At 42.9% G+C, this 19185-nt stretch overlaps 1 protein-coding gene across 5 annotated transcripts in view; it reads right to left on the bottom strand.

The window, feature by feature from the left end:
- The window catches only part of SHISAL1 (shisa like 1), a 74284-nt gene extending 59037 nt beyond the window's left edge, over nucleotides 1–15247 (bottom strand). The window contains exon 1 of one of the 5 annotated variants that reach the window (XM_064420560.1): nucleotides 15180–15247. The gene's annotated coding sequence lies outside the window, so the exon portion shown is untranslated. Of the gene's footprint in view, nucleotides 1–13727; nucleotides 13998–14053; nucleotides 14785–14941; nucleotides 14961–15179 lie in introns of those variants that run through there. The other 4 variants (XM_064420563.1, XM_064420559.1, XM_064420557.1 and 1 more) reach the window with 4 other exon arrangements.
- Between the last annotated feature and the right edge of the window lie 3938 nt (nucleotides 15248–19185).

Below are 19185 nucleotides of genomic sequence, written 5' to 3'. Positions count from 1 at the left end.
AGCAGAACTCCCCAGGCAGATACTCAGACATTCCTGGGACACCTCTCACCTATCTTTAGAAACTTCCTACAGCACACTGATCTGGATCTATAGTGAGTTCAATGGAGAGGGGCTTTCCACATGCAAATCACTATGAACATCTCCATTTGGAAGACAAAGAGTGTGCTGCAGACTGCACTGGATGAAGAGAACTCCATTGCGCATGAATACACCAAGTCCTGAGTCACATCTTATCTACCAGCACTGGGCACCAGCTAAGGGTGAGACAGCTTTAGGAAACCTTATTTCTGGCAGCAGTTGTCTTGTGGTCAAATGTGACAGAGAGCCCAACTACAGGTTGGCCTCATTATTAAAAACAAATAAGGAATACTGCACTGACAAGAGACCAGGGAAACACAGGAAGACCACTGGAAGATGCAGCCTTGTACTTTCTTGAGGAAATGAGGATGTGCCAAGTGAAGAAAACCCAGCTATACACAGTGGACAGCAACTATGCAAACTGCAAAGAACCCAAACTGTTACAAGCAAAAGACAAGACATCTGATGCTGAAAGTTGTCCATGGACTTCCGGCAAACTGACATGCACAACATCCTGCCATGTGAAGGAAAGATGCAGGGACTACAAGAGGATTACTTCACTTAATAAGAGCATGTAAGAACCAGAGCTTGCATAACACATTGCTGAGAACCATGTCAGTAGAATTAATTCAAAAGTATTCTGCTTCAGAGTTACGTACAAGGTTTTAGGAGAAGATAAGCAAAACTATCAGCCTGATATTAAACAGGCTGCTGATTACATTTGTGTTTGGCATACCCAAGTCAGCATAGTGAGCCAAATAATGACCTCCAAACTTAAAGAAAAAGCACTTCACAGAAAGGAGTTAAACTGAGGTTCAAGAGCTCTTTGCTTTTGCCATGGCAAAATACAGAATAAAATGCTTCAGTAAATGAACTGAGAAACGTGCAGCACATAATGGAGGAGGAATTACCCATCACTGAGATTAACTGGTTGCTCATTAGCCAGGCCATTCCTGCATATATCAAATTGCTACCCCAGGGTCCAAGGACAATATTCATGTGGTAACACAACAGATCTCAAAACTTCAAGCACTCAGCAGTCTGTGCCTTAAGACACAGAACAGAGGTTTTTCTCTCATATAGCTGTTGGAATAACCTGTACAAGCAGAGCATGAATGCACACATGAATAGCACAAAAGGAGGTAGAACTTAGATACTGACTGAAATGAACCAATCAAATATGTAAAAAGAGAACGAGGGGGAAAGACCTGGAGAAATAAATGACTCCATGTATTCCCTGTATCTTAAGACAGCACAAGATTATGTATAAAGCTGTTGGAAACTCAGAATACCTTTACGGTAGCCATTAAAAAATGTATTCTGTAGATTACTTTCCCAGCAAAGAAGGCAAATAAAGGAAAAGCATAGATATTTTGGTGATATAAAAGGTTATTCCTAGTAAAGCTTAAGTCTTAACCTAAAGGAAATAGCATGACTAAACATGAGTCTGAGCAGCTCCAGAAAGAACTAGAATTCACAGAGTAAAGCAAAGAAAGAATGTAAATTCCCTAAAAATAAAAACAACATTAATACCACATTTGCAAATGGAGGCACCTCAGACTGTTCAGGCAACCACAAATATGCTACCACAAAGGGCTATTGCTAAAACAACTAAATTTCCTTCAATATCTGATCTGAGTTGCTCTTGTTTGTTGTTTATAATATTCAGTGATTGCTCTGTCTCCTTGAGACAAACTCACATGAGGACTATTATCTAGATAGCAGTCTTCAAAAGTACTTTGGCTAAGCACACTCTGTGACTCCACAACAACCAGATTCTTCTGCAACACCATTAAGTGAAACTTGCTTTCCCAAAGAGGCGCTGATTACCTGTCCTCTAGCCAAGGTAAAGATACTAGGAGGGAAAATTCCTTGACATCTGGTGGCTCACTGAAAACAAGGCTAGTTTCCACATTCATAAAACTTAGACTTAAAGGGGAAGGAAGATTTGACAACCTCAAAGGTTTTTCTTCTTATTTGGTGAGGAGACACATCTTAAGAATCCTTTATATGAGGAACTGCATCCCTGAGAACACATAGTTTTAAAGCAGTCTGAATAAACACTGGGAATCTGATCATGTTGAAGGTCCCTTCTCTTACGACCAAAGAGCCCAGTTCCTACTGCTGATCAAAACACTGCACAGGGAACAAAAACCAAGAGCCATTTCTGTCACAGAAACTTTAAATCTGTACAAGAAACACAGCACAATGCCATAGTGGAAAAGAGGTTTAGTGCTGCCACCTGAGAAAAGCCAAACATCTACAGAGCCCTGATGATCACAGTGCATGCAGGGTATCAATGCCTCTGCTGTCAGTGGATCACGTACCACTGCTGACATCCAGCCATCAAGATGCTGTGTCGAAGTTAAGGTACTTCCAATGAAGACCAACCTCTATCTTTTTTTTTTTTTTGTGATTCAAGGTCTATTTTCCTGTCCCACTGCCGCCCTTGATGCTGAAAGCTAGCAAAGCAGAGCTTCCACATTCCCACTGTTACTCTGTCAAGCTTTGCCCATTCAGTCCTTCAAAGACTGTGCCAGAAGGCAAAGAACTGCACAGGCTTAACAGAACTTCTTGACCAAACTTATTTTAGAGAATTTAGGAGGTCCAATTCCTCAAAACTATTACAAATCCCAAGACACACTTTCCCTTACACTGAGCTGACTCCTTCCTCAAAGCATCCACAGTTTGGAGAACACTTCCTTGCCTTCACCCAGAAGTCATTCTGTCAGGATCCATCACTCACTGAGGAACTGGGGGGATAAAATGGTAAATTAAATTCATGCTGGTAAATACAAAGTTATCCAGGGAGGAAATCCCTTTCTCTCAGCACTGGGTGGGCTACTTCATCTTAAAGAGACAGGAAAGCTATAATGAAATTATGCACATCAGTACTATGCAGATAGTGATTTAGTACGCAGTAGCAGATAGAATTTCAGAAGCTGATGAGGAAAAAAAAGGGGGGAAAGAAAATCTCATTATATCATGGTATGATTTTTCTACATCTCTAGAGCTGGAAAGAGATCAGGAATGACAAGGATAGTAAGAGCTGTAAAATCTTTTCTGTATGCAAAGCATTTGAACAGTCTAGGAAGATTCAGCTGGGAAGGAATTTGATAAAAGGCTACAAAAATTTACAAGAAGCATTGACAAACTGAATAGACAGCAATCCTGCATCACTTCTTATAATACAAGAATTATCAGACAGCACTTTGAAAAACAACAAAAGGAGGTGGTTTTCCCACACAATATACAGTTTAATTGTTCTCTTTATGACAAAAGCTTGCTTATCTTTCAAGAACAATTAGGCAAATTCTATGGATAAAAATTCCCACCAACAGCTATTAAACACCAAACTGACTGGTGCCAGACAGAATGTACCTGTGAGGCAGCCAGCCAGAAGCTGAGAGGGTATATATCTGGAGAAATACAATTTCCCTATACTTAGATAATAAAATACCTAGCCCAGGCAATAGTAGCAAGCTAGAAAGATGCTTAACCTGATCCAAACATCCTTCTCCTCTGTCATGTGCCCAATCCAAGAGTCACACCAGTCATTAAATTGTTTCTAGGAAAGCATCTATTCCCTTTTGCTGTCACAATGAAACAGAAATGAGATCTCACTTTTCTTTTTAAAGAACCTAATTTTGTACAGATATTTATGCCTTACTGCATCCTGCTGATCACTTGTGTTTTGATAGCTTTACTTTGTTGTAGTGTGCCTTATATGGAGCAAAACAATGAAGGGTTTGTGCTCTGGTGACCTTCAGCTTTGACCAAAAGCTGCCACACCACACCACTAAAAAAACCACACCATGCAGAAGAATTTATTTTTTAAATTTTAAATAGCACTTTACTATTTCTGTCTAAAAGCAATATGTTCTGCAGACATTATTTCATCCTTCTGATGGGCCATAACTGCTCCTAACTACTCATAGAATTACATTTGCAGAGATCATTCACTCTTGTGACAGAACAAAGGTCAGGTTTAGGTGCTGGTTTATGTATGTTAAGGACTTCCTGCTTAGCCTTGTTGGAAATTCTGGTTCCCATTCACAGGGGAAGGAAGGGCAGCAAAATTGCAATTCCAATTGATTGCCATTGCATCTGTTGTCATTTCAACAATTCAAAATTCAGGCTCTGAATTTTGAATTCTTGCTATGAATACTTGCTGGGTCACCGTGTTTGTTTTTGGTCTATCATTACATTTGTCAGCAGTAGAACACACGGCTCACTTTACTGGGTCTGCCTTGCTACTCATAGCTAGAAAACTCAATTTTGGTTACATCCTTCTTCCTGCTCCCCCAAATGAATAAAACCATCATTCTGATGGATTGCTCTCAACTTGGATACAGAAACAACATGCAAGATAATTCCACCTTACAACCCAAGAGGCATTTGTCACAAAATACTCTTTGCACTTACTGAAAGAGGATTTAAAAAATTGTGATTCTATCGTAAACAGAGCCATGCAACTGACATGTTGCATTGTTTTTTGTTGTTTTGGCAGCTGAATTGGAAGAAAACTGGAAAAGAAATTAATGTTTAAATGGATTAAACATTTGTTTGTTCTTGATGCTTGAAACTATAACACCAGAACAGTTACTTCATACCAGGCAGAAAGGAAAAGGAAAGGAAAAAGCAAAGGAAACAGGAAAATTATTTTCCAAGTTCTGATCAGTACTGCCTCAAACAAAACCATTGCTACTGGCCCCAGCACCACTTCCCATTGAAGACATGAAGAGAAAGAAGACCCCAACAAATATTTTGAGATAGAAGCCTGGCTCATTTTGGAAGTTTGTTGGCAACTGCTGGGCAGCCAGCCCATGGCAGCAGTAAACTGCAAAACATAGTCAATCCCAGCCTTGGTAACTAAAGCAAATTATAAGATTTCCATTTGCCTGCCTAAGCCCATCCGAAAAAGGAGACAGGGCTGACAACACAGAATAGGGAAGACAGAGCAAATTCAGAAGCTACAGAGAATTCTTAGCTCTGGTGAGTGATCACACTACAGTTTCATTTACATTATTTATTTCATACAGGGTTTTTAATTGTTGAAATATGCAGGAGGTAGCAAAACCAATGCTTGCCTTCTGTGCCTAATTATAAAAAAAGACAGTAATGTGATGGGAATATATGCAATTTGCTTTCTCTTTTCTGTATTAATAAATTGGCTATATAATTGACCCGACTGGCCCATTGCGCTCATTTTATAACAACTAACATAAAACACATCCTGCTTAAGAAAAGTGTTGACTTCCTTGAGAATATTGCTCCTCTTTTATCTTTCCTTGAAAAGCAACTGGCACCAAGAACTGTGACTGGGACTTTCTGTAACACAGGCACAGTACAGGGTGCTCCTGAAAACCATGGCAGGAGCTCTGCCTTGAGGCTTTAAGGTTGCTCTATAATAACCATTGATTTAAGATTACTGGATTAAATTTCAGTGATCAAAAGCGAAAAATAATGCCTTAAATGTTTCAAACTGTGAAATCTTGTGAACATGTTTATTCTGTATTTCATTTCCATCACAGCAGTAAGTTTGGAGCAATGTTATTTATAGTCAACACAAAGGAATAAATTGCATTATTAGTAGTTTTCAGTCACTTGAACTCATGTTCATGCTACTGAAAATTTCCCAGTGCAGTCCAAACTCAGAAGGTTTAGGGAGAAGTTAGGTGGAGTTAGAAAATAGTAATCAAGGTTAAAAACTGAACCAAAATTTGCCATAAGCATTAACCTGCTTGCGGCTTTCATCACAGAGAGCAGACCAATAGAGAAGCACAAAATGAACACACGTAATGCAAATTAATTTTAATGAGAGCTATGTATGCATGTACATCCCTATTAACTTCTTTCTTGCACAATAGATTCTAAAAAGGAAAAAAGAAAAAAAGCAGCAAACTTTAGATTCTGGCCTTAGGGCTGAAATGAATAATGATGGATAGAACTTTCCCTGCTATTAACATGTTACTATGAGAAAGAAGAGACTGTCTAACAAAGACTGAATTAATGGACTGCATGACACAGAAGTGTGGAAATCTAATTACAGAAACAGGGAGTGGTTAGGGCTGGCAGGGACCTCTGGAGATCATCCAGCCTAACCCCCCTGCTCAAGGATCACCTGGAGCAAGTTCCACAGGACTACATCCAGGTGGGTTTGGAATGTCTCCAGAAGGGGAGACTGCACAGCCTCTCTGTGAAGCCAGTTCAATTGCTCTGTCACCCTCACACACGCATAAGCTCTTGACTCCTTCTTCACCCACTCCTTGGCAGAGCTCAGCACATTCCAGTTGCTCTCTCCTATAAACAGCAGCTCCACCACCTTGCCTTGCTGCCCTGGCTTTCCTAGAAGGAATGTAGCCATCCATGACTCTATTCCCACCATGTCTCTGTGGCTGCAATGAGATCATGGCCCCAGTGATAAAGAGCAGAAAGGCAAAAGTAGTACCACTGCTGCCAATTCCCTTCCTCATTAATTTCTCATTGTTATATTTAGCTTACTGCCCAGGAGTGCATCCCAATTCCAGCAGAGGGGACTCAGCAAGGGTCTACTTTCACAATAGCAGCCATTAGGCACATGGGGCTTGACCCTGCCCCCATTCAAATAAACAGGAATTTGGCCATGGACTTGCAAAAGTAGGATACCTGTCTTGAAAACAGTTATTTCCTATTAAAGGAATGTTAGAGTAACTCTTCAGTAACTCTTCACTAGTGCCCTTCTACTCTATAATAAAGGTGAATTGTTGCAAGACAAGCTCGTAATTTATCAATATAGTTCTGTGTATGAGGCTCCTAAAAGCAATTATCACCAGCATTATACAGTATGAGCTGGTTTCTTATGTAAAATGTGTTTCTGAAGTAAACAAACCGTCTGGAGTTTCAGGGAGCTGCCTTTGACCCACCCTAGCTGGGAGATGAACAGTGAAAAGGAGGAAGGGAAATGGGAAGAAGAGTGACAGGACCTGATCTCTGCAGCAGAGGTGAGCACAGTGATTTGTGCACCCTGCTGAACTTCCAGCAGAAGAACTACTTGTCAAAAACCACGGGGTAGAAGCAGAACAGCACCAAGGCTATGGGATCCTTTCCATTCGCCACCTGCCCAGGGAGGGCTGTGGGACAGGACGTGGTTCAGTGCCACTGCCCTGGCCAATGTCCCTGCACTACAGCAATCCCTCTGCCAGCCTCTTACACAATTTCCCACAAGAATTCACGGACTTGCCCAAACGGGGATGAGAGGGGCTGCAGCACAAAGTAATAATTAACAAATCTCCAACATGTGTCTTTAGAATCCCCTCGCAGAGCTGGCTCCAGTGATTGTTCTCTTCCTGGCTGGAACCCAGGTTTCTAAATCCTTGCCAACAGTATTTCTAAAAATGAACTTCCAGCAATATCTTAATCAACAAAATGTTGCCACATCACAACACTTCACAGCAGAATCACAATGAATTACTCTTAAAACTTGACACAATTAAAAAGGGTAATGAGCATTAAACTGAACTTGCCTTTGAGAAGTAGTTTCAGTAATGAGAGCAGCCACTCACTGATTTCTGCCATGACTTCTGCATTCCAGCCCAAGAAGCCAGATACTGAACCTGAGTGTTTAATTCAGGTCAGGGCTCCTTTACCACTAATAGCAATTTAACTGACAACATGAATGTTAAAAGAAGTAATGTCTTGTTTTCACGACAAAAATAGAAATTAAACCCATCCTGTGAAGATGTTGTTCAGTTCCCATTCATTTCCATTCACACATGCTTGACAACTCCCTGCTTTGGGGTCAAAAGTTCTTCAGGACTATGAAATTTTGGGCTGCAGCTTTCAAGTAAATAATTCAAGCAGTCTTGTGTTCAAGCTCTGCATTTTGCGATATTTGTACCTTTAGAAATAGAAATGTTTTGTATCTTGAGGACAGGAAGGTTGGTCTATTATCTTGACAGCTTTCTGTCCGATGATATGCGATGGTCATACTGAAACAAGACATGAACAAAGAACTCTAATTTAAGTCTGGAGTTTAATGCATATTGAACACTTACATTTGCCATTCAAGTTAAAGTGTTTGAAGTGGATATAATTTCCTTGGAAAAGTTCATCTCTCTACACTTCTGTCTATATTTTCAAATGTTAAAATAGTAATTATCTGAAAAGTGACATAAGGAGAAAGCACCCATGCTACACGCTTTACAGGACAAAGCTTTTTTGAATTTGAATAGGTGTACTAACTATTGGGCAGTAAGTAAAGAAGAATTTAACAAATGCTGATGCTGTTAAAACACCTCAGGAGGAAAAAAATGCATTTCCCCAAATGTTCGCCACAAAAACAAACCAGTCCAAGATGGGAGATAACCAGAGAAAATTATACTCTGACTACCACAAGCTGAAAATTGTATGGAAAAGCAGCCTCATATATGGGAATGCAACACAAATGGCAAAAGTACTAATCTCTATCTTCCCACCACTTCCTTGCACCCTGACAGCTCTATTTGGACAGAACAATGCCTTTCTAGTGGCAAAATTAATGGAATACATGGATTTGGGAAAGAAAGGAATCACAGATATCTATGAGATATATTTGGAAACCCTTGCCTCCAACAGCCTCTAGGTGATTCATTTGAACCCCTCTTAAAGAAAAAGCCTGCAACTGGAAAGGATTCATTGTTGTGAAACAGCAACACAGGAATGTCAGTAAAATGAGGGCTGGAACATCCCCACCTTAAAAAAAAAAAAAAAAAAAAAATCCAAATAAAGAAGAAGAAAATAAAGTTTTAGTTAGGAACCAGTCTGGCTAGAGTACAACAACTCAGAGCAGCAGAATTGCATTCCAAAGTTTTCCTTAGTAACTTCCAAGAGTCTCCCACATCAGCGTTGGAGAGAGAGGGCATTTTGCTTCTTCAGGTAAATTGAAATCCCACTGCCTTTTCTGCTTGACATAGCAAATCCTTTGTGCAACAGCTACTATATCACAACTCACTGCTCACTCTTGATATCACCTAAGGAGCTCAAATGGCATCCATTAGAATAAATAAGATTTTATCAGTAACCTGCTGAAGCCTCAGTTGTTTCTCTGGGCAGAATGAGAGTGGATAATACCTGACAGTGCTGCCAGGAATGCCCCGAGATTTGCTGCTTGCAGTGCTCGGTCTGCAAACCTGCTACGAGCTCTGAAGTGAAGCTCAGAACAATGCTTCATGTTCTGTGTTATGCGAGCCTGGTTCTTTATTAGGAAGTTTCTAGCTACTGAAGTATGTTTAGGAATACATCTTGTTCCTATGGAAATCAGTGAGAATTCTGCCCTTGCCTCCAAATAGAGCAGGAACAGACTCCCTGTCTGCAACATCAGACATCTTGGCATAAAGTGAGAAAATTGGGAGGGCCTGCTAAGCTTCAATGGTGTGGAAAGGTCAGCCTACAAATCAAGGGACTCCCACAAGAGAAACAAGAGGGCTGCAGTACATGCAGAGGGGACGCCTCTCCCTGCCTTACCCCCAGAGAAAATCCCAATTTCACTCCCTGGCTCCTTCCCCCTGCCAGCCTGTCCCAGCTGCTGAAGAGAAAAGGCAGAGCAGCAGCAGCATCTCACAGCTGAGGTGCTGCTGAACCCATCACTCTGAGCAATACAGGTATGGGAGGAACTTGAATTTCAAAGTAATTTGAGCTGACATCTCTATTTTACAAGTGGAAAATACACTCAGGTCCAAAACTTCCAAAATGACTTGGGAGTTTGAGTATGTGAATAATCAGGCATCTCAGAGACGAGGGAGAGGCATCCCTCCAGAATGCATTTTTTGAAACACAGATTTCTTTGGGTTGTTCCAAACTTGGGCCTCAAAAGCCTAAGTCGTTTTGAAATTATTATACATGGTTCATTAAAAATATGGTGACCAATGAAAGGCCAGAAAGGAGCTTTTTTACATCTTCATGTTTAAGAAGGTTCATTTTTTAAAATAATAAAATGACAGAAACAGGAGAGTTTTACATTACCACTGGTATGTAAAAATACAGTCTTTGTTTTACCTTAAGTTTAGCCACTAAATTCTGATGAAAAGCAGAAGTTAGTCTACCATATATACTTTAAAAGTCAGGTTATCTGCAAACCTTTAATATGAAACAATCCTGCCTCAATCTAAAAGACTGGAATATCAGAAGTACTGATTATTAGGGTGATTCTGAAATGAAGACCAAACTAAAAGCCCTATAGCTAAATCAAGTACACCACCATTTGAAGTATAAACACTTCACAGTCACTTATGAAGAATATAACTGAGCTCCCTACTGGAATTACAGAAACATCTCTCATACTTTCCTAACACCATTACTCACTTCTGTCAAATAAGGTCGTGCATTTTATAAGCTCAAAAAGTATACCTGGAAACTCACCTGCCCAACCCTCTCCTAAAAACAGGGGAAAAAAACCCAAAACACACACACACGCAAAATTCACTTTGGATATTTAGTGCTGGTCTCTGCCCTTCACAAGCCCCTTGCTGCCAATATGCCTGTTTTAAATTCATAATGGCCCTATTTTTCCATCCAGAAAACCAGTACATCCAACCTGACAGCAAACAGGAAAAGCAGTGATGAGCCATTATTTGTTTTCAAGTCTTTGGAGTACAGATCTGTGAACTTTTTCTCTGAAATCTGTTTCCTTCAAATATATTCAGCAAAATGAATGTTAAGGAATTAGCACTGGAAGTAATTCCTCACAACATCTTCACACTGATCTCCAACAATCCCACTGGTGTACAGATGCCAGTGACTAAGGCCCGAGACACAAAAGATGTTGACTACCATTTGTTTTTGTGCTGCACTAACATTTTGCTGATTCCCCAGAGATCTCTCTGGGCACAATATATGCACATAGGACAACTTTACACTACAAATAAGCAACCCTGAATGATGATGATTAATGGTAGTAGATCAGTTACCGAGAAAGGAGATCAACCACCTCCTCTAACTAATGGTCCAGGTGTGGAACTTCCAACACCAGAGAAACAAAGAACATTAAGTCTATTTCCACATGACAACAAAGTTTGAGCGATAGGCTGGTTGAGCAATTTGCAGTATCTTGAATATGAGCACCAGAAGAAGCATTTTTGTATATAAAAAACAGTGTACATTATATCCAAGTTACTTTGGTATAATGTTGAGTAAAACACAATGAAAACCAATATCATTATATGTATAGACTTAGCCTGCACATCTATGTACTTTTTTCCCACTCCCTGAAACAAAACCCCTTTATCAGTGACAGCTTTACATACTAAGATGCCTTCTCACAACCTTAAGTGATTATTGTTCTGAAACTATCTATAAAAGTAATAAGGGCTTGTTACAAATTATCTTTCTTGCTGCCTGTTATCAGTCTTAAAAAATAAAATTAAGACTTTTTTTCCCCTCCTCGTGGCATGTAGGGTCTGAAAAATGAACTGGAATATCTGTTACTCTTACTACCACCAATAATAAAGGGCTGAGCTTTAGAGATGTAAAGCACAGAGTAAAACCTAGATCACTTTCCCTGTACTTGTATTGACTGTACAGCACGAAGCAGTAAAAATGTAATTATTCAGCAAGGAAATTTAAGTCAATGACATCCAAAGGAGACAAGATGACAACTTGATTTTTTGTTCTTTTCTTTCTTTCTATTAATGGGATTATCATTAAATTATTTCACTGGTAACTAGGGGCTGGTCATGGTCCTCCAATCACAAGAAATATTTTCAGACAGGCATCTCACTACCAAGTTGCTAAAAAACAGAATACAAAAGTCAAGGTCACAGGCCTTAGGGGTATTTCAGTAAAAATACTTTTAGGGTATTTCAGTAAAAGCATGAAACTTTTTTCAAGAAGTGATTTGACTACTCTAATGCATTTGGAATGAGGCAGATGTTTTAGCACTTTGCTGGACTGAGCTGAAGATAGACTTTCTCACAACATGAGAGAGTTATTTTATAACAGTTTATTCACTGAGAAGGAGTGTTTCAAGACAGCAGAAAGAAAGTGTGCTTCATACAGAAGTTCCTCTACTATTATAACTTCCTACTCCTATAATCTGAAACAGTCACAACTGAACGTCTCTCAGGCAGTGTTGCAGAACTCAGTATTCTAAAACATTCCTTACACACTCCCAATGCTTCTCAACATAACACTGTGTATTAAACTATCTCTTGCAAAATGATGAAAATTTGCAGGATAGTTTCAGATGTTTAACCCAACATATAGTTAAGTTAAAAGCATGTGTTTGCTCATTTTCTCTAAAAAAAACTTTTAAGTCCCTCTCAGGTTGCAATGCTAAGGCAAGTGATCAAGACTGTCATTCGGTTTCACAGCATTTTCTTTCCTTACTCTTGCATCTTCTCACTGGAGGTATACACTTTGTAACAGTAGATATTCCTACAGATTTCCGAATGCTGAAGACCCTAGTTTTTACCCGATTCTGAAGATGTTAACCCAGGAAAGCATTTTAAAATGGCATTAGGAACACTGTTTTCAGCTGGGTGGTAACAATTGACATCTTTTGAAGACCGGCAGGACTATGATATGTTTTATAAAGACTGGAGTTTAAAAGGAGGATTTCTACCTCTACCATTAGGGAAAATGAATATATAACATATGTTCACTCCTTGTAACCGAGGACAATACACTCATATACTCAGTTTTAACACTACTCCATCTTAAAGAAAGTATTTTGCTTGATTAGGTCAGAGCACAGGTGCAAGTGAGCGAAATTTCCTTTTGTTAAGCAGAGTGGGGCAGGTTAGAGACCTGTCAAGGTCACACCACAGCAGGATGACAAAGTTATAGAAGAAGTCACCACTGATTCCCAGCTCAGCTGTAGCAGAGACTGCAACACGAAGCTCCTCAAAGGATTCTGTGCTGCCAAATGACACACAAGCAGAAAGAGAAGTAACATCAACAGTTTTTAGCACTAATATGTCTCAGGAGTACTTTGAACATGAGACAAGTCAGACCATGGCTTGGTTTGAGTTTTACAGCTAAACGAAGTAATACAGCAGAAAAAATACTCAGAAACCTTGTATAACTCTCACACTTGCTCAATCACATCCACATATGGTTAATTAAGTCTGGGGAAATCGTGGAGTTTTGGAGGAAAAGTGAAGAGGGTCCACAGGATCACGCAGGGTTTATTTGCTTATTTTTCTCCCCCGATGACAAAACAAGGTACTAGTACGAATATGAAAAGAGAGAAAATCGGGCAAATAGATAACCCTCAAGGCTCCGAGGGGTCCCGTTGTCATGGAAACAAGTCGCCGCTAATGAGCTTTCCACGGCATGAGTGATTAATACCCGTGCCCTGTAAATAAATATTGATGCCGAACGCAGCCAGACAGGCACGCAGCCGCTAGATCGGGGCGAGCAGCAGCGCAGCGTGCACACGCCGCGGCTCCCTGCGCACAAAGGGGACCACACAAAGTTTCCCGAGCGCTGCTGCCACCGCGCTGCGCGGGGGAGCGACGGCGGCCCCCGCGCAGCACAACGCGGGCCGGGCCGGGCCGGGCCGAGCGCTCTGCCCCGCTCCTGCAGCCGGGCACGGTGCCCGCCGGTCCCCGGCAGCGCACGGAGCAGCGCAGCCCGCGACCGCCACCCGCCCGGCCCCGTACAGACAGACACACAGACACGCCAGCCCTCACGTTGCGCTAAGTCGCTGCCCGCGCACAGCCACTTTTCCCGATAGTTGCACGGCGAATCCACCAAGGAGAGCGCGGCTCCGACGTGTGGCCGGGGACGGCAGCGCTGGCACCTCCGACCTCGGGAAGCAGAGCAGGGTGCTTCAGCCGGCGAGCAGGGGGACGAGGCACCGATGCACAGAAACTGCTGCCACCTCCTTCCCCGGCTCCTGTCCCCGCCCGCTTCTCCACCTTCTCTCTTCCTCCCCCCACCCCTGCTCCAACCAGCTGCTCTCTCTCGCTCCACCTGGGCCGCCTCTCCAGGTGCCTCCCTGCTTCCACACGCGTACCCTACGGCAGCTGGAGCTCCGGGGCGGCTGCTCCGCCTCTCGCCGCGCTGGTTCCGCAGGGAAACTTCCCCGGCCCCCAGCGCTCCTGTCCTGTACGAAGCGGGCTGCACGCCTCGGCCGGGGACATCGCAGCGCGGAGCCCTGTCCCGGCTCGGGGACAGGCAGAGCCGGCCGGAGGTGACCACTCACCTCAGCAAAGCCCGGCGGCACCCTCCCGGCGTGGGGGTGGACGCGGCGCTGGCGGCATCGCCGATGGAGGTGGAACCTGGCGGGGACGCAGGGCGCTCCCCCTGCCCTGCTCCTCCTGCGGGGCTCCCCGAGGAGGGACGGGATGCGCCGCCCGGGAGCTGGCGGCACTGCCGGGCCGCCTCTGCGGTGCCGCCGCCCGTCCTCCTGAGCTGGGGGGAGGATGGATGAGGGAGGGGGCGCTGGCAGCGCGGGTGCGGCCGGAGCGGAGCCGTGCGGTGCCGCTCTGCGGTGCGCAAGGATCGGCTTTCCCCGGGCAGACTGGGCTCTGTCACCAGCGACCGGGCGGCTGGGCCAGGAGGCGACAGTGCGGGGGCTTCCCCAAGGCTCCCAGCCAGCCGCTGGTCTCTGCCCGGCTCAGACCCGGGCTCGCTCCCCCCTTCCTCTTCTTCCCCCCTCCCGCACGCTGCCCTCCCCTCCCAGTCTTTACGAGGGCACTGGGGATTAAGTGTACGTTCAATTTAAGAGCATTATATTAATAAATAGCGATTCGGTGATTTTAAATTACTCTGCGAGCATCCATCCGGCAGCCTGTTAAGAAGCAATCCCGGCACGGTTTAACCGGAGGGATCAGAGCGCGGGCGCCGCGTCCTCCGGTGCCTCCAGCGGGGCTTGCCCGGGGAACCGCGGCCGAACACCCACCTGCTGTGGGGTTCCTTAGGAAAATTCCTTACGGGAGAGGCCTGCCCGGCCCGGGAGGGCGGTGCTGCAGGCGGGAGGGATGGAGGGAGCACCGGGAGAACCTCGGCCTCCGCCTGGGAACAGCCCCAGAGTTTGTCCCACGTCTCACTAGAGACTAAACCAGCTCAGGCTAGGCAGGGGTTGGCCGTGCAGCGCGGTGTGAGCCCTCCTGGCTCCTCGGAGCGATTCTCGAGCTCACCTGCGCACCCGGCGGCCCCTCGCTGCTGCAACAGCAGCCCCGCGGCTCCGAGACAAAGACTAAAGCATCTCCGAGATGGGAAGAGGAGGCTAGACGCTGATTTGAGGGCTCAGCCCTCAGCAGATGGCTAAAGCTTCCCTTTCTCCCTCTCCTTCCTTTTGCATCACACCTCCAGAGCCCAACAGGTGGTTGTGACCTCAGAGAGGTTCTAAGCTAATCTAAGTAATGTCTATAAGTGATCTCTCTCATGAATTCACATTATAAGAAAAAAAGATTTTTCATTTACATTTTAATGCATAAATCATGCAAAGTAGGGAGCTCCAGACACTGTTGCAACAGTGATGACTCATGCCCACCACATGTACATTATTTATTGTCTGAGGATGGGACCATGTTTAAATTAGGCTGCTTGATAACCTAATCTGGATGTTCTGAACTGCTTCCCTATAATTATGTTCTGGAGATAGTAAAGCATAATTTCTTAACCCTAGTCTCTCTCCCTGACACAATTCAGAGACTTGTATGGAACTACATGTTTCAAATTTCCTAGCAGGTGGAGTGCTCTTTCTGCACAGGTACTGCACATGGAAAGGAACAAACACAGATGTACTTCTCAGATCAGTCAGGAATGTGAAGTGTGGCTTTCTGCACATTAGCAGATAAAAACTGTTAAGTTCAACAATTTCAAACAGAAATGAAAATACTCTGCCAGCTTGTGCCAGTTTCTCATACTGGGATGTCTCATCACACAGCTGTATTAAACTAGGCTTCACCATCCCATTGGGACTAATTCTCTTCCAGACACCAAAAAAATCTCCTTATGGCTAGGTGGGTTGCTGTTATTTTTCCATAAAATAATTACAGAGCAAATAAATGGTGGACCACCAGTTCATCTTTTGTTTCCTTCTTACAGTCCTGTACAATTGCCGATTACTCTATTTTACTAAACCTTAAGACTGCAAGGGCAAAATGCTCTTCTGTTCCCTGTTCTTCATTTGTTTTTCCTCCTTCTTTTCAAGCAGATTGTATCAAGGAAGCACTTCCCACACATACACAAAGATTCAAAGCCATTCCTGTGAGGAATTCAGGCTTCAGCTACTCCTTTTGTTCTGTTCTCTTTCTGTAAGAGTGACACACTCTCACCCTCACCCATTTCATTGTTGTGAGTGACCAAAGGAAAAGCGATGGCCAGAGTCTCCTCTAAATATGACATAAACAATTCTGTGGTACTCATGCCTATTCTGTGAGGAGCAGACATTTTCCAGTGGGTAAACGTGTGAGGGGAAAGATCAGGATGGAGGGTGTTTATTTTTGCTCGATATTTTGGAGGAAAGAGAGAAATGCTGGCCTGTTAATGGTTTGAGCATTCAATTGGCTATTCTTCAAATCCTAAACCCATAGGGCTGAAACGCAGCAAACAGTAATAGGGAAATGAAAATTAGTACAAGAAATTAAAATTAAATCCCAATCAATGATTCTGTCATCCCATGCTAGTGCCAGATGCAGCAACCAAATGCTTTTGTCCCAACAGCCTCATCATCATCTGCTTGATGTTGTGTGATTCTTTTTTGCAGTAAATATAAAATAAAACCAATTTATATTTTAGCGAGTTGGTAGACACTTTCTATTTTCTAAAATATCTACAAGTCTTCCCGCTCTAACACTCCTATCTCATCAAATGAAAACTGTTTAAAATCATGACTTCTGCCATGGTGTAAACGTCAAGTACCTGTCTCGGTGTGGAGGGTGACACCAAACAGAAGATCCCTCTTGCCCAAACCAGTGCTGGAATTGGTGTTAGGATTCAATGCCACTGAGTGTGGCAGTGTGCCCAATCAAGCCTGTTCTGCTTCAAAGTTTCAAAGTTAAAGCTCTACATAAAACCACAAAAGATGGTTAGAATCCAAGAAGTGATAATTTGCTTAATATGGTATAAAGAAGCATTAAATGGAAATCTCATTTGGGCCTTATTTGGGATGATATCACAGTAAATAGTAAAATAATGAAAAATGGGATAAACCTGTTATTCAAAGAATTTTTTTTTCTCTCTTCTGAAGTTACAGAAAGGCACTATTTTAAAGTTCACAACATCTGAGCAGCTCGTGTTCTATTTTAGCCCTTACAGGCTAGATCTGCTGGCTCACGTAAGCTAACTTCGCTCCCAGGGAACATCCCACTGACTGAAGCAAAGACAAGTTCACATCCCAGGCTTTACAGTACAGATTCTGTGCTGAAACCACTGTGTTGGGCCAAATGTTGCAATGACCTGCAAGCATGAGTTATGCATGAAGATAAGCATGTGTCTAAGCCTTTGTGGGTCTGACCCCAAATTTCTTAGGTATTCGTCACTGAAGATGAAAATCCCTATTGTTTCATCCTGGGAATTCCATGCAATTTCATCCTCTGTATGAGGATGAAAAACTTCATATTTAGCATAAAGTTTTCCCTTGGCAACATCAGGAAATCTTGATAATACATTATATGCACAGAAGTGCAGCGTGTCAGAATCAGATTTATTTTTGAAAAGGATAATTCATCTTCTGGCATTCTTAATATTTTTTATAGGACTATTATGACATGAAATGCACAGTTTCCACACAGTGTTTGGAAAACACTATGAGTAAGACAGTGTTTCAAATATTGTTTCAGTCATCTTTCATAACTCATCTTTAAAGATCACCTAGGGGAAACCTGAGTGGGTTTTCTTTTGTGAAGGACTTGCATGCTGACAAGGTGCATTAGATCCTTCCAGATGAGATGTGTAGGCATCTGGAGTGAATTAACAAAGTTCTGACTGCAAAAAGGGCAGTCCAAACTCAGGTGGTTTGGACATGGCCCTGGCTACCACATAGTCATTGAAGATTGCCAAAGATGGTTTTTCAAAGCTAAATGTCAAAGATATTACACAGGGACAGGCCTCACTGCTGCTCTCCAGGCTGTATATGTGTATATAAATGTATACATGCTTCATATTCAGAAAAAAAAAAATTGAAAAGTAGATCAAAAGCAAGAACCCTGGCATATACTATATAAACATTCTTGAAGGTGTGAATTTGAAAAAGGCTACCTATAACATAAATACTTGGATGTTGTTTCAATTAGCTGGCATTTCCAAAAGGAAAAAAAGAAGGAAAATAACAGAGACACAACAATAGTTAATTATAATAGTGTAAGGACATTTACCTATGTCATTGGTGTACACATATAGATTTTCAAGAGTGCATTCAGGGAAGTAGAGTGGGTCACAACATTACACAGTGCAGATGCCACCTCATGCTAGCTGGTGGTAAGGGCTTGTACTGGTAGATCCACCTCAGAACACACACACAAGTGTGTGGGTTTGGGACGAATCCTGTTATTCCAGAGGCAAGGACGTTCATTCCTCGTGCTGCAGAGCAGCCCACTATGAATTCACAAAGCTCTTTCCTCCACTTGATTCCTAAGCAAGCCAGACTGCAGCACCTCTCTCCCCCTCACATGCACTCCAAGCAGCTGCTGCTCAGAAGAGCAAGAGGGGAAGGGAGCTCTTTTTGTGTCAGCAAATCAAAACTACTGCTTTCTTCTGTGTGTAGACAGTGGGTTCTGCTACAGCAGCCGGCATTTAAAACACATTCACACTTGCCACAGAAATAGTATACAGTGTGTGGATGGTCACTCCCTAGCACAGCAAGGCCATCACTCTCCCCACTCTCCTTTAGATGCTTTTTGCTCTTTCCCTTTGTATGATTGCCAAGGAGAAAATGGGCGACTGCTCCCAAAAGGTTCCCAGACCTTTGCTGTTAGGCTGTGTTACCATGCACTTGTAAAGAGAGAGGGGAGAGCTGGAGTGGCCTTCCAGTCTGACATTAAAAGCAAAGGTGCCTCCACAGTTCTCTGCAAAAAAGACAAACCATCCTTCTGAGTCATTCTGCACCCAGAAGAGGAGTTATCAGTTCCAAGAGTCTGAGCTGGATGGGACTGGATAACTTTGTGTTGGTGAAGAGAGGAGGGAAAGGAAAGGAAAGGA

This window comes from Passer domesticus, chromosome 5 (assembly GCF_036417665.1).
Source record: "Passer domesticus isolate bPasDom1 chromosome 5, bPasDom1.hap1, whole genome shotgun sequence".
NCBI lineage: Eukaryota > Metazoa > Chordata > Aves > Passeriformes > Passeridae > Passer > Passer domesticus.
Note: the sequence above shows the minus strand (reverse complement) of the source record. Positions and strands in the feature narration are given on the sequence as shown.